The sequence below is a fragment of the Bidens hawaiensis genome, unplaced genomic scaffold, assembly GCF_021521415.1.
Source record: "Bidens hawaiensis isolate Kalapana, Puna unplaced genomic scaffold, B.hawaiensis_p1.1 tig00089508_1, whole genome shotgun sequence".
In the NCBI taxonomy this organism is placed as follows: Eukaryota; Viridiplantae; Streptophyta; class Magnoliopsida; order Asterales; family Asteraceae; genus Bidens; species Bidens hawaiensis.
In genome coordinates, this window is record NW_027504383.1 from 1 (window position 1) to 16,217 (window position 16,217).

The 16,217-nt window shown below is 32.3% G+C and overlaps 1 long non-coding RNA gene across 1 annotated transcript; it reads left to right on the top strand.

Moving 5' to 3' along the window:
• The first annotated feature begins 13,677 nt into the window (after nucleotides 1-13,677).
• LOC143607905 (uncharacterized) lies at nucleotides 13,678-16,012 on the top strand. Its single transcript, XR_013149081.1, has 3 exons — nucleotides 13,678-13,868; nucleotides 14,827-14,984; nucleotides 15,706-16,012. It is a non-coding gene; the product is annotated as an uncharacterized LOC143607905 (long non-coding RNA).
• Nucleotides 16,013-16,217: the final 205 nt, after the last annotated feature.

Here is a 16,217-nt window from a genome sequence, read left to right on the forward strand (position 1 = left end):
AATAAGCTTTTTATGAGTTTCAGTTTTAGTTTATAAATGTGGATAATAATGCCGTTTATATTCGGCTTGATCTTTTTTGCAACGTTGAGTTGCTTGTTAGTTTGACTCGTGATGAGTCGAGTCGAGTTAAGCTCGTTCATTAGCTGACTTGTTGGTTTGTTTGACTCGCTTAGACTAAAGCCTATGTTATAAGAGGGGGGGAGGGGGGTCATTTCGAAGGTACCGGGGTGTGTTGGCCCCACAGGCCATACACGCCGCTTCTCCCGCTCCTCTCTCTATCTCTCTCTATAAATTAATTGTTGAAAGACGGATTAAGGTGATAGATTACCATTTCTAGAGTTAAAAGATGGTTATGGAACTTATGGGCAAAATAACGTTGTGCTAACGTGAAGGGGAGAGACCGTTAGGGATGGTTGGGGGTGGGATAACCACTCCCACCACCCTAGATTTGATTTGGTAGTTTATAACTTGTAAGTGTATTTTAAAAATAAAAATGGTAGTTTACATCAATTGAATATAAAATTATATTTTTAAAAATAATTATTGTAGAATAAATGAGTTGCCGCTATGAGTAACGAGTTGACTTGAGTCTTTGACAAGCCGAACTTTTGTTTGACATTTTAGCTTGCAAAGATTGATTAGAAAAATATGTTTGTCTCGGTTTGGAAGTGAGCGTGATCCCACCTAGATAACTATTAAGTATTAACCAATTACGCAATTTTTGTAAAGACGGATCCTTATTAATCTTATTAAAACCATTTTAATCATAGTATAATGTTATCAATTTTTACTTAAAATAGGGAACCTACTCTATGGAGTTCATATCAAACGAAGTCTCAATAATTTATATGTAATGTATACACTAGCATTGTATTTTATTACATGAACCGTTAAAAACTGACTTGTGTGAAAAAATTCCTACCATCTTAAGAAACACAATTGTTGATTTGTTGGCTTGTAAAAAAGAGAAAAGGAAATGTCTCTACTTCAAAGTTGAACCCATGATTAATTAACTAGTCTTTTGAGTGGAGGTGTAAAAATTACAGTTTGGACCCATCAACCTGGCTTATAACTTGACCCACTACACCAAACAAATCGGTTTGGCTCAAACCGGTTAGGACTTGCCCAACCCGTCAGTTCGTATATTGGTTCGTAGTCTTGTTCCCTCAAACCGGTCTGGACCCGACATGATTTGTAAAAATGCCAAAACATAATAAAAAAAGAAAAAAAAATTCAACCCGACTCAAAACTGGTCTGATCGGGCTGAACATTCTTTCCTCCAAACCAATTTCCAACACAATTTGGTTTATCCATACCGGTTTTGACCAAGAGCCGACTAACCCGAACCGATTTGGGTTTAAAATCGATTTGTACATGTCTACTTTAGTTTAGAGCATGGGCTCTCTCTACCAAATTGGGCCGTACAAAAGGCCCAATCGACACTTGATGGCCTTATCGTAAAATATCAAAACTTATCCTTTTCTTTTCACTTCCATACAAACATTTTACGAATTTAATAAGATTACTTAAGAAAACACCTGAAAATGACCCATTTAACCATTGACGAAGCTTTATTGAGGCCCGGGTGGCCCGCCCCCCTGTTTTTGTGCGTATCAGTGTAAATTTACCCGTTTCGGGCGAAAATTTTTATACGTAGTGTAAGTATAGCCTTTTTCGACCGAAAATTTTAGCCCCCCCCTCGTTTGTGATTTTTTATATACATTTTGAGCTCGGCCCCTCGGTGCCTAAGTCCAAGCTTCGCAACTGCATTTAACATTTGACCCATTAATCGTAACCCATTAAACTGTTAAGACCCAAACCAATAACATGTTAACCCTATGTTACCCGTAAGACTCAAAAACCATATCTTAGAACAAAAAACATTCAATATAAAAAAAAAACTATAACTCACTAAATAAAAACAAATTTTCGGTTATTTGGGATGACTCATTGTGTCACAACAGCCTCTGAAGTCTCAACTGTTCTATTCATCAACCAAACCCAATCTTAGGTAAAAGTTAAATCCTCTTTTTAATACTCTAAAACCTTGAAAATCATTTTTTCTAAGAACTTACAAAACTTTAATAACTATTGTGCCAAATGTAACTAACAAACTATAATAATGTAATTTCATATATATTTAATTACACTTTGGGACTTTAGGGTCCGTTAATGAAGACATAACCGAAATCGACCAAGTCATAAGTAAATGGGTTGAAATGAAAAAGATGCTTGTACCGCAATCACAAAAATAATGACAATAGTTTTCAACCACTCAAGGAACTACGCGTTTTTCATGACCAAGATCCACCTTCTTTGATGTTGTAGTTAAAACAGAATACATAACAAAAATGTGATTTGAACTTACACCGATAATATATTACCAAGAAATAGAGATAAGAAAAGTTGGCTTTAATCTATTACATATTAAGAATACTCCCAACTGCTAAAAAATTTTAGTTGAGAATCTCTCTTTCCTAATGACATTTTGAAATCTCTCTTTCCTAATGACATTTTGAAACTTGACCTATTATGGTTAGATGATCTATTAGATTTCTGGATTGAAGCTCTAATATAATCGAATCATTCAGTTTCGAGGCAATCAAGCGACATATTATCACTCTAAAGTTGACGACACAATCAACAACTTCAGATGTTGGATCATGATAAGAGGATTGTATAGCAGCAACATTATGCATTAAACCGTAAGCATCAAACATTTATTTGTCTATGAACTTATATCTGAACTACACTATTAATAAACATTTTTTAACGTTTCAAGTTTATTGATTTAAGCTAACAATCGTGAATAGCGCATTAAATAATTAAGAAGATGCATTTGACAGGTCAATGGTGCTAATAAAACATAATAACGACGCTACCTACACCCAACTTGGTTCAATCCACACATGAGGATCAATGAAATGATGTTTTGTTCAATGTAATCCCCAAAACTTCCTTCGTTGTTCTTTCCATTGAATGTGTGATAACTTTTAGTTTTGAGAGAATATAACACTAACTTCCCACTCCTAGAATATACATGTGGAAATTAAATTTTGTTATCAATTTATGGTGTTTTGGCTTCGACATAGTGGCATGCCTTGTCACAAATATTAATGGCGCATGGACTCTCCATCTTCTCCTATTATGTTGAATCATTCAACTTGAATACTTCAAGGTATTCTCCAAACTCACCCATGATGATTAGTGAAAGTTGTTGATCACATTTAATTAGAAAATTTTGTTTGGATACTTCTTGGACCTTCCTGCTAGGTGTAATCTTGGATGTTTGTATATATGCAACCAAACCCTCCATTGTTATACGAGGCATAAATATTTCAGTCAAAGTGTGCAGCAAAATGAAAGGAACCTAAGTGATCACTGCAAAAGTTTAAACACAATCTACGCCATGATGGCTCTCGATCAACAAAGTGGACGTAACACATGTCATTCGCCCCTAGTTATATATCCAACAATCATACAATCGGGACCTCCATATATGACAATAGACTTATCACAACTTCTCTACCCTTGACCACAAGGTGTACAACAGAAAGATTTCTACGCACAATAGTCAAGGCATATACTTTACTATTGCAAAAGGTTAGGCTGTATAAGAAATTATCACAACCCGCTATGCTCCTCATCTATTTAGGGTAGGACATTTTCACCCACTTTATTTTCTTTCTCTTACAATCTAATTGGCAAAAAACATGGCGTAATATCCGGCCATTACCAAGAAAACTGAACTTGGTTCATTAAGAGGGGACGCCAAACAACATTGTTGGAAAAACTTTGAACCGATATCTCATTTTTTGGAATCAAGCGAGGGAGTTGTATGATGTTAGAAGTCTCGGGGTTCCAAAGAGACCATATGTCATTATGTGGATGGTTAGAGAGAATCATTTAGCCGTAGAAACACCCTTGTAGACGCCTCCCGGGAGGCTAAGGAATCCGACACTTGTATTGATAGAGAGAGTGTCGTGTAGTCTATAAATATGGTCTTTGTTGTATTTTTACTCTTAGTTTATTATGTGCTTTTATTTTAACCCACCCCTACATACATGATATTTATCATAGTTTAGTAATGATTACTTGAAATCATCACTTTTGATATTGAGTTTTTTTTACCAAAATGGGGATTGTGGAAACATTATTTATTTAAATGGGTGATTTGAAAACTATTTACTAAAATTGGTATTTTTCAAAACTTTATTTTTCTCACTCCTAACCTTATTAGATGTAAACATTTTCTATATAAAATACACTTAAAATAGTTTAAAACATCTTTTTTAACTTATTTAACCATATTTTTAATTATAAAATTATAAAATAAAATGTATTTTAAAGCACGATTTAATTAGGATATTTAAAAAAACGCAATCTGAAAATAGGGCCGTCCAAACCGCTCGTTGCTCGAACTCACTCGCCGCTCGTTGCTCGAACTCACTCGCCGCTCGCTCGAAAATTGCTCAAAAAATGCTCGCTCGTTTTTTCGCTCGATTGAAATGAGCCGCTCTGCTCGGTTCGGTTTGTAAACGAACCAAGCAACGAGCAAGGGTCTGCTCGGTTCGGTTCGGTTCGAATATTTTTAATTTATTTTATATATAATTATATATGAACAAATATATAAATATATAGACAATACACATAAATATAAGCTTACAATTATTTTTACCCCTTTAAATTTTTCATATTCCGTCAATTTTATAGTTTTATTTGTTCGATTCAAGTTTTTAGAATACTAAAAGTTTGTTTACATGATCATTATATCTCACTATAAACTTACTTTTGATAGAAATTTACAATTTATTACATGTCTGTTTAAAAACTACTAATTTTTTTATAAAGTATATTATTTACAACTTTCAAATTTGTTTCTTACTGAAAATTTTAAATTGAAAAATAAACAAATAATGCTCAAAATCGCTCGATGTTCGATCGAAAAATGCTCGATTCGATTTTGACTCGTTTCGGTTTTCGCTCGGTTCGAATTTCAGCTGTTCGGTTCGGTTCAGTTGTAAACGAGCCAAGCAACGAACAACCCTTCGCTCGGCTCGGCTCGGCTCGTGAACAACACTATCTGAAAATAACAATTGATTTTCAAATTATATATGATTATATGTTACTCACATTTTTTGTCTTCACTAATTAAAAACTCTTTTTCTTATATCGTGACATTTGTTTTATATTTAAAATGATACGTACGTATATTTTGAATCTGTTTAATATTGTTATGTTTTTTAATAAGATAAAGGATGTTTTATTTAAATGATTATGTATTTTAATATTCTTAATTTTACATTTATAAATATGTATATTATTTTTTATGGGTATGTGGTTTCGGGTAATCTAGTCAGATATCATCTAATCCCCTACACGTGAAAATTATAAGTCTTAATCCCATACCTGACCAATACCCGTTAGGTTTCGGGTATACCGATCCATTTGTTTCAGGTTTATGTTAATTAACATAAATGAACATACATCAATCACTACTAGAAAATGGTTGATTTTGCTACAAAATTGTCATCACAAATGAACCTGCTTTCTAGTAGTGCATGAATATTACCGAACTTTCACGAAAATAATTAAGCGAACACAACATATGTTCATATTCATTCATTTAGACGTTTATGATGTTTTGAGTCAATAATATAGAGAACAACATGCATATTATAAATGTAAAAAATAAGAGTATATAATTACATAATCAGTTTAAATAAACAATCTTTTATCCAATTTAAAAACATAAAAATATTAAATGGGTTAAAAAATATACGTACGTGTGGTTTGAAATAAAAAGAAAAAAATAAACTTTTTGATGAAGGAAGAGAGAAAACATTTTTAAAGAATGAAGAGAAAAAAAAGAAAGTAAATATTTTATAGTTAGAAAAATGTGGCTAATAAGTTATAGGAAGATGCTTTAAAATATTTAAAGTGTATCTTATATAAAAAAAATGTTTACATCTAATAAGGTTAGGAGTGAAAAAGATAAAGTTTTGAAAAATACATATTTTGGTAAATAGTTTTCAAATCATCCATTTAGATAAATAATTTTTTCACTATCCTCATTTTGATAAAAAACTCTTTGATATTAGCCGGTCCATAAGATATTAGATTTAAGATTTACAACCCCAACAAATACACATCTCAAACACATATCTACTTCAAGAGCAAATACATGTTCCTAGTGAACCAATATAAAAAATTAAACAAATGACCCAAAAGAAAAAAAAACAAGCGAGTGATACTTATGAAGAATCAAACTTTCATAAGATAAAAAACTTGAATTTATTCTTAAACTAAAAACAAGAACACCAAACAAAACCAAATACGAACCGAAATCAAAGTGATGGGGAAACCACCACTTTTTATATGTAACTAATCATGACATGGCCCGTTTTACTCCGCACCCATTCTGATTGGATGCAGCCGGACACGAACTACATGTTTCGGCAGGTCTACCAAAAGCTAATCAAAAGCATAAATAAACTAAGAATATGTACTCGTTATTGCAACATTCGTTTTATGATGCTATCGTAGCAACAACAAACAAATTATTATTACTAATAATAGTTCATACATGACGGCGGTTCCAAACCCCAACCTTTAATTTATTCGAGTGATCTGTGTACCCAAACTAACCCTAAAACAAGTTTTATCATGGGTTGCTTTTTGTTGAGGTTACGATTTTATCTCTAACAAATAATTTTTAAGTTAATTATACGGATGCATCCTTTGGTTTGCATAGATTTCATGTATGCACCCTTACTTTGAAAAATAACATGCATGCTCCCTAACTGTTTGTAAGATCCCATAAAAGTCCATAAATATTTTGGACGAAAATTTTCAATATAAAAAGTTTATGGATAAACTTTGTAAAAAAATGAAGAAGGAAAATAAGATAAGAATGGTGCATCCCACATTGGTGGAAGAAAGAAAATGGAATCCTTGCACATGGGTATAAATAAGGAGTGCAAATCCCATCCCACATTGGAAGTGGATAAAAATGTTGAGCTCCTTATAAAGAGATGAAATTCCATAGTAATATTCTTATATACCTTTATGCACCCAGTGGTCCTAGCGGAGGGTGCGAAGCACGGGCGCAGTGATGGGCGCAATGTGGCGCACTTTGCACTTCGCACGTATTTTTGCATGGCGAAACAAGAAAGTACAGGGTTCAAAAGCATCAAAATAAAAGCTTAAGGGGAAAAATTGTAAATATTGACCCTTAGCGATACGCGATGGGCCCAAGGACATGGCCATCGCGTATCGCGACCCCTTGTGAAAATATCTGATATGTCGGCAGATTATTTTAATCAAATGGCGGTTTAATGACCCATCGCGTATCGCGATGGGTCACCAGCTTAGCCTATAAATAGCAACTTCGAGTTCAAGCCAAATCTCACACCAAAATCATTTTTTTCTCTCTTTCGAACACTTGATTGTTCGCTGCAAAACGCTACGACAAAGCCCTGCGAGTCAGGAAGTTCGTAAGCAATCAAAACAAAGAATCGAACCTCTGTCCAAGTTATTATCAACTTGTCTAGACTATCTAAGGTGACTTATGTACTAAGTTATCTTTATACTAAACCCTAGTCAAGGGTATCGCTTATTGGAAGTGGATAAAAATGTTGAGCTCCTTAAAACATATTTTTTTTAGCTTTCGCTAAGTAAGTACACCATTTTATAGAAATATGTTTTATTTTTGTTTGGAATTTAACACTCAAATTCCTTGGGATTTCAACACCCGAAATCCTTATATTTACTCCACCTTATTATTTTGGGAATTCAACCACCCGAATTCCTTGGGATTTCAACACCCGAAATCCTTAATTTTATCCCTTATTATTCTTAGGGAATTCAACACCCGAATTCCTTATGAGCTCATTTTTAACCCATGAGGGTTATTAACTCCCCCTTTTATATTTGGGGTTCAACACCCGAACCCCTTAAGATTTCAACTCCCGAAATCTTTTATATATAGTATTAAAAGTTTGGAGTTTCAACTACTGAAACCCTCGGGAATCGTTACCCGTATTTTTATTAGAGGCATACCACCATATTTATTTTAAAACTATAGCCTCTTTTTAAACCACACGTTAATTCACATACTTGGACCCACAATCATTTTTCAAATAATCATATATATGCATATCAAAATAAACATATATAAAATGCTTGTAAAAATAATATGATTATGGTCTGTGCACTTACCTCTTGGTGTTACTAACTTGGGTGTAGGGTGTAGACGATAACCCACTAATTATTCTTATTGAATACGTCTCGTAAACATACTACAGAAATATGCTACTAGAGCTTATTTGGTTTTCTTTATTTTGTCTATCAAACTTTTGAGTGGATAGCATGTATTTATACTTCAAATTTTACTTGATCGTTAAGATTCTGCCGGGCTAAGATTTATTTTCAATCTTATCTATGATATACTTTTCATTTATTTATTTTCACTACATAGCTGACACTCCTATCTTAATATTCTTACTCATTAAGACTACAACTCATGTACATAATAATAATAATAATAATAATAATAATAATAATAATAATAATAACACTACATTTGCACCCGTGCACCTTTTTTCGAAAATCCAAGTTTGGCTTGGATTGTCTTTTCTTTTTATATATAAGAATTCTTATTATTAAATATTCATCTTATATTTTTTTACACGATATTTGATATTCGGTAACACCCGGATGCTCGTTTAATATTTCCATCTCAACGAGACACTTCACTAGTTACTCTTCTCATAATATTTGAAATATTAATTTCAAATATTTTATTTTTAATCATAAAATAGGATGTTACAGATATTATTTCTAGATGAAGTAATGTCCAAATAAAATTATATTTTGACGGGCATGTAGTAACTGGAAGGGGGATATCGCCGGTATACCAGGTTTCTTGTCTAAGGAAAGTAATTCGTATAAATCCCAATCAACCGAGGGATTCGTTTACTTACCTGGAGAAACTCAATGAGAGCGATTGAACCTATTAGGCCAAAGCATGCTATATCAAACGTCACCCTAGAATAAACAAAAGAGTTTTATTCAAAAAGATTTACAAGGTTTAACCAGATACAAGATCTGGAACTAGATTACGTGATCTAGTATTAATACATGGTTGTTATCAAACTATAGGTCTGATTAATCCCGTTCATCCAGCTTAAACGAAAGAAGTTAAAGCTCGATTTTGAAAGGTGAATACGTACAACCTTTTAATGGAAACTTGGCAAGTTAGACATTGGGTTTGACTTGACAAGTCTGTCAAAGTAAAGGGATTACGTGATCCCTAAGTTTGTTGAATGTTTACATGAGATGTTAGGATCTCTAAAACGTTATTATACATGTTATATAATAAAGTACTTAGACAGTCAGTACATGTGTCTTAGACAGTCAGTACATGTGTCGGGATCTAAACATACTGTTGCATGTAGATTAAACTAGTTTCTCATTATGGACAGCGGGTCCCGAGAATTTATATAGTTTGTTACATGCTGGTCAAACTAACTTTCTCAATATGGGCATCAGATCCCGAGGGCATGTTAGTTTGTTGTATTTTACTGTGGCGATGGTCCCAGAAATAAGAACGTTTCTGCTAAGTAATAAGAAAACTTTCTATGTATTATAATGATTATTAAAATTGTTTTATTGAGTCAATACATTTCACCAGCATATCGCTGACGTGTTTACTTAACATTTCAGGAAAGGAAAAGATGTGCTAAGAAAGGATAGAGTCATACCGTTAGAAGATTCGTGATAAGAATGGCTCAGTTTTTGATATATAAATACAAATGAAATCCTTGTTATGTAAATTACTTGTTTTGTAAAACAATGTAAGTTTGGGTGTTTATTCCCGAACTAAGTTAGATGAATATAATACTATTATATTTAAAAGAAGTCTTCCACTAAAACGAACCTTATACTCTGATATATTTACAAAACAGGTACCAACGGGTAGTCACACTTCCAGACCCGGTTTGGGGGTGTGACACTGTTAGCACGAATGCTCGTTGAAGTGGATGGCAGTTAGTTTTTCTAGCTAAGTGCGTGTGAAATGAAAAAAAGTTCAATCGGACAAAACATGCACATGGTCTTGAGTTCAAACATATCACTTAAATTTAAATAGTTCAATCGTTTAACCAAATTGCAAAGCACAATCATAAAATATAAAATCGGATAACCGAACAAACCAATTTCAAAAAATCTTATATTTGTAAACCGAATGCTTAATTCAGATACGTTAAGAACCAAACTGAAAACCGAATTTGCAATTCAGACCTTTTATTTTATGGATACCGTTCGGTCATCTATTTTTCGGTTTTCTTTTTTTCTTTCTTTTATTTTGTCGTCACACCCCTGGCCCTAGTTTGAAGTAACCCTGGCAAGACACGTAGGTTGGATTGATTAACAGGTAAACATGCCAAATTGGGTTCGCCTGGGTAAAATCGAGGCTCGCTAGTTCCAATGGGTGATGGCGACAACAGTAGGTGTGGGCTGTGTTAACTCGTCTAGACCCATTTTATGTTAATATGTATAAAAAAATTTATATATATATGATTTAGTAGAGAGTACTTGGTATGTTGGAGTTGACCTAGAGGAAACCAAATGCCATTCTTTACTCAACCAAGAACCGTTTTAAAAAAAATAAGTCATATTGATTCTCATCCCTAGTTTAAAGTAGATACAACAAATCATAAAACATGGGAATAAGGTGTGTACGTAAAATCTTTTCATGTATTCCATTGCTATATAAATAATAAAGTCACATCTAACATTAACATTGTCGACATAAACATTGTCGTATATACTCAAAAGTATAAAGTATATCGTATTTATGACTTTTCGCAATTATTAATTGTATAGCTACTGATCTTGGTTAGGTGCATTAATAATAAATTTCAAGACATGGGTCAGGACATTTGAATATGGGAGATTGCATTCGATCCAACTGTTGTTTGGATGAGAACACGACACGGTCTACACATTATTAGCATCATAGAAAATGAAAGGAAAGAGACATCAAATTTGAGCCATAATAAAATTATATTGTAAATTTGTAATGTAGTTAAGTCTTAACCATTTGTATACACTTTTAATCTTTCACTACTTTATATAATTCGAACTTATGATGTGAGATAAATTTATTTTATAAAACTTGGGCTAAAGTTGGTGACAATGAGAACGCGATCGACCAATATTTATTACACATGATACCGTTACACAATCGTCAAATTTAAATTTTAATTAGTCGAAGTTCTAACTCTTAAACAACTCAATTCTTTTACATCTTTAATTTTATTTATTAATGTGAATAATCCTCCACAATTTGATATCTACTTGTTTTAATTTTTTATTTCTTTTAACGATTTATTAAAATTCATTATTTGTGTAAGTAAATAAAGTACAGGACCACGCCTATTAATTAATAGGCCACGTTTCAGGATGAGTGCAAAAAGGACTATTCTGTTTAGCAACAGTGTCAGCCCAATTAATTGTCTTGCATATTGGGCCCACTATTAAAGCCCATTTACTTTGTTCCTTCAAAAACTTTTTCACGAGTCACAAGTCACAACTTCTAACATGTTTTAAGTGAGAACAACTTTTAACAATTTATAAGTGGTAGTAAAGCCGTAAAGTTCCATTAAAGTATAGTGACCGAATCTCGAATTCACATTCTAAATCAAATCAAGTCTATGAACTTTAAACCGAAGCGACAAGAGTATTTGAATTGTACAAATCTTACTTTACTACGTATACATTGTTTATATTATTTATATATTTCTCATAATTTGGGTTATCGAATTAACCCGAGTTCAAACTGAATTCAATTTTTTTTTGTTTAAATTGGTTTTTCATTCAATTTCAAATTCGAATATGTTTTTTTTTCGAACGGTGACTTTTCACAGTTAAGTTATCTCACTGCGCGAACACGTCGCGCCCCGCCACCCCACTCAGGCCAACTATGTTGACATGATCGGGATCCTAACATCCGAGTTTGGCTTGGCGTTCCCGGTAAAACTCAGTTGGCTCACCCCGCCCGAAGGCACTGCATGTTTTAATGCTCTGGTAAAATCAGGTCGGAATCAGGATTCGAACCCGGGACATCCGGGTCATCCATCATGTTCCTAGCCATTGGGGCAAGTCCCGCTGGTTTCAAATTCGAATATGTTAGAATTCAAATTTCTTTTTAAAATTTTCAAATTAATAACCCAATAAATTGATACTAGTATACATTACTTATCTATACAACTTTTTTTCAATATAGAAATTAATAGTACTAGTGAACCAACATAACTCAAAGTTTTTTTTACCAAAATGAGTGAAGGGGGGAATTTATTTATCAAAATATATTATTTGAAAAGTATTTACTAAAATAAATTTTTTTTTAAAGTTATCATTTATCACTCTTAATTTTATTGGTTAAAAAATTCCTTTTATTCAAATTTTCTATTTAAAAAAACATAAAAAAAGGAATTAAAAAATTATTAAAACATACTCTCTTTTTTTTATCTCGATTTCTTTATACGTACTCCAAAAGTGTGTAACAAAAATAGTGTGTTGAGAACTATTTTTAAAATTCATATTTTTGTTTATTTAACAAAACCGAGTTAAAACAAAATCTTTATATTTTTATAGTAAGTCTTACAAGTGTTGACACCGTACTAGTAATAACGACAGACCTAACCAAACCGATTCAAACCAAACAACGTTGGTACCATTGTGCCGGTATCGGTATTATCGGAGTTGGTATCGGTATTCATTTTTTTAATGATTTTTTTATCCTACTATTTTTTTTTAAAAAAAAGCTGTTTCTAAAATTTTGTGTATGATATGAGTATGTATTTATAATTGATAAATCTATTCGATAGACAGTTAGTAGAAATCATGACCTGTGTAAGTTTCATTATTTTTTAAGTTCATTTTTTGATGTTTTTAAATAGAAATTTTTATTAACTAATAAGATTAAGAGTGAGAAGTGGTAACTTAAGAAAAAAAACCTATTTTAATAAATATTTTTCAAATCACCCTATTTAGTAAATAAATTTCTCTCATCCATTTTGGTAAAAAAACTCAACATAACTCAGACCAATATTAAAAGCTACTTATGTAATATTTTATTTGTTTAACTCATTAGTTTTTTTTTTCCGGCAAAGATGTATTAATTAAATATGTTGCAGGTTATAGAAAGCTAACCAAGCAACCAAATAACATAACTACAAGGAAACTAGAAGGTTTGAAGCCACTTAAGTCCCGGATCGATAATCAAACACGAATTAAACGACTAACTCTCATTTATTAATAAAAAAATATTACTCAAAAAACTGATTACAATCTCAAACCCTAACTCGGTTGCATCTCGTGTGTGTGTCTCTAGATGAACCATAACTCGGTTGCACCCCAGACCACCTATAATGTCTAACCATAACTCGGTTTATATAGACTAACCTAACTTGCTAGCAAGACATTACCAAATATAACAAAACCCATTACATCATTAATGAATCTCATAGGCCCAATAAATCTAATCTGGTCACCAACATGTGACGGGCCTATTAAGTCGGAAATTACTTCCAACAGCCACTCAATCCAAGATAGTAACAACTCTTTAGTTAACCCGCCAAAGTCAGTCTATCTATTTTAACAACCATACTTGTATAGCTGGTCTAATTAAGAGAGAGTGCCATACACAGCTAGCATGTTATATGCTGTGAAGATGGTGACTGTTTCTAATACTTAAATCCACCACTCTCTCACAAACACAACATCAGCCATGGATCTAAAGAATTGCATGACTACAGTTATTATTCTCTTCCTCCTACTCGTGGTCCCCGGTTTTTCCAAAGGTTTGTTCAAATGTTTTCTTAAGGTTTTTGATGTTATGTATTGTTCTTGATCAGTCGGTCAATGAATTTATCGAATTCGTCTTGTTCGTCATAAATTTACAGCTTGATCTTCAGATATCATAGGGTATGCATGAAGCCGAAAAAATCGATCTGCAAAAACAAACCAAAACAATAACTGACGTTTCATATTATGTTTTTTAAAAACCGAACTTAAGGTTCAGGTTTGGTTTTGCATGTAACAAAAACCGAAAAAACCCAATGGGGATATCTAGATTTTCACTTTTTATTTTTATTATTTATAAGAATTTAATAAATACGTGAATCAAATATTTTAGCTCAAATGTATAAGAATCAATTAGTTATCAATTAACATAATGATTTAGGCGAAATTCATTATTTTAGCCAAATAATTAGTTATTTTTTTCTAAAATTTTCAAGCTTAAATGGCAAAACTGAAAAAACCAAAATCGGACCAAACCCAAACTAAAAAAACAATAATTTAATTTTCAGTAGGATGGTTTTGCCATTCAAAAGGGGTGGCGACGCAACTTGTTGCCCGCTTACCTGCCTCTTTATTGTAATTGGATCCTTTTATTTGTAATGATGAAAGTTTTTTTTTTAAAAAGTATTCATTTAAAAAACAAAACCGTATGGTTTTCAAAAGTTCAAAACCAAAACCGAACTGTACACACCCTTACATTTTCAATTGCCCTCGTTCAAGTGTTTTAAATATTAAATCTTCTGCCATTACATGCTAATTCTTTTTTTTTTTCTGGAAAGGCGCCGATTTATTAAAAGCAGTCCTAGCAAGTTGCTAGAACATATTGCATGTTGTTCTTGATTAGCCTGTCGATGAATTTTCGAATTCATCTTATTCGTCATAGATTAACAGCTTGATCTTAGATATCATACTATATGTGTTAATAATTTTTTGGGTTTGAATGTTTAATTTGTATAGAGGGAATAGATTCAGAAATTTATGATATTGATTACCGGGGACCCGAAACTCATTCTCATAGACCTCCACCGAATCGAATCGGAAGTGGTGTTCCTCATAGCAATCTCAAGAAGCATCCGCGATTCAAGAGACTGACAACTCGAAAAGCGATTAAGAAGGTTTGATCCTCTAACCTTAGTTGTACACTTGTACAGGTTGCTTCATTTTAACTGTGTCCAAATAAATATGCATGTCGTGTTTCGGGTGTCACCATGTAAATGTCTTGGTGGGGTAAAAGAATGTGGTACGGTGGTAGTACAATTGTACAAAAGGGACGGGTAAAAACAATTCAATTAAATGTGGCAAAGTCATGTTTGTGAATCTCTGCTAAAAAAATCAACAAATATATAAAGTAAAATGTACTATTAACTTAAAAGTAATTTATTATTGGTCATAGTCGAGTGATAGTATTTCCCCTATAACTTGGTATTAAGCATTGATCTCGTAACTATATAGGATTGTCGGTCGGATCTAATATCGACTAGATAACCGGTTTGATTGAGTACTTATGAATGACCGAATGGGTCAGTTGAACAAATGAACCGAACTAATGGTTGAACCAAAGTTTTTATTTTTTTTCCTTTTTAATTTTATTTAAACTTTTGTTACTACTTTAGTTTCATATTTTTATTTAGCTACAAGTATTTTATTTTTAACTTTTAAGTTATTTATGATATTATCTAAGAGTTCAACTTAATAAAGGGAACGGTTCAGTTTTAGAAACATTATATTAATTCAGCTTGTCAACTTCAGCTAGCCAGATTACTAAAAAGACAGACCATGGTTAATGCTTTCTTTTTATATCGTTCTTTTAGTTATTATATATTTGATTTTGAGCAGGGGAAAAAAGCTTGACGCGTGAAGAATCATTGTACAATGGTGGCTTGATTACCAATTCGAGTTAAAATACATATGTTTTGTGTTCTTTAAAATATTTTAATGGTTATTGATATTTAAAAATATGTTAAAATGGATATGATTTATAATTTATTGGTACATGGTTCATACAATCAACAATATATATAAATCAAAACATTTTAAGCATATTTTTTGTTCCAAAATAAAGTTTGCAGTTATGTAATTGTTTTGATATTGGCACAAAGATTTCAATGTAATTTTTGAACATGTTTTCGTGTGTATGTATGTTATAATATATAGTCTATGTTGTGATGGTGCTTTCGGTTTATATTTTGTTTAATTTTCTAGATTCATAAATCATCTTAATTTTCTCCAAAATTGTAGTCCTAACTTGGTTTGTCATTTTAAAAAGAATCATATTCTTCAAATAAAAAAAAACCATGCTCTAAAAAGTTTCACACGCTATAAAGGATGTTGAAGAATGATTTAAAAAA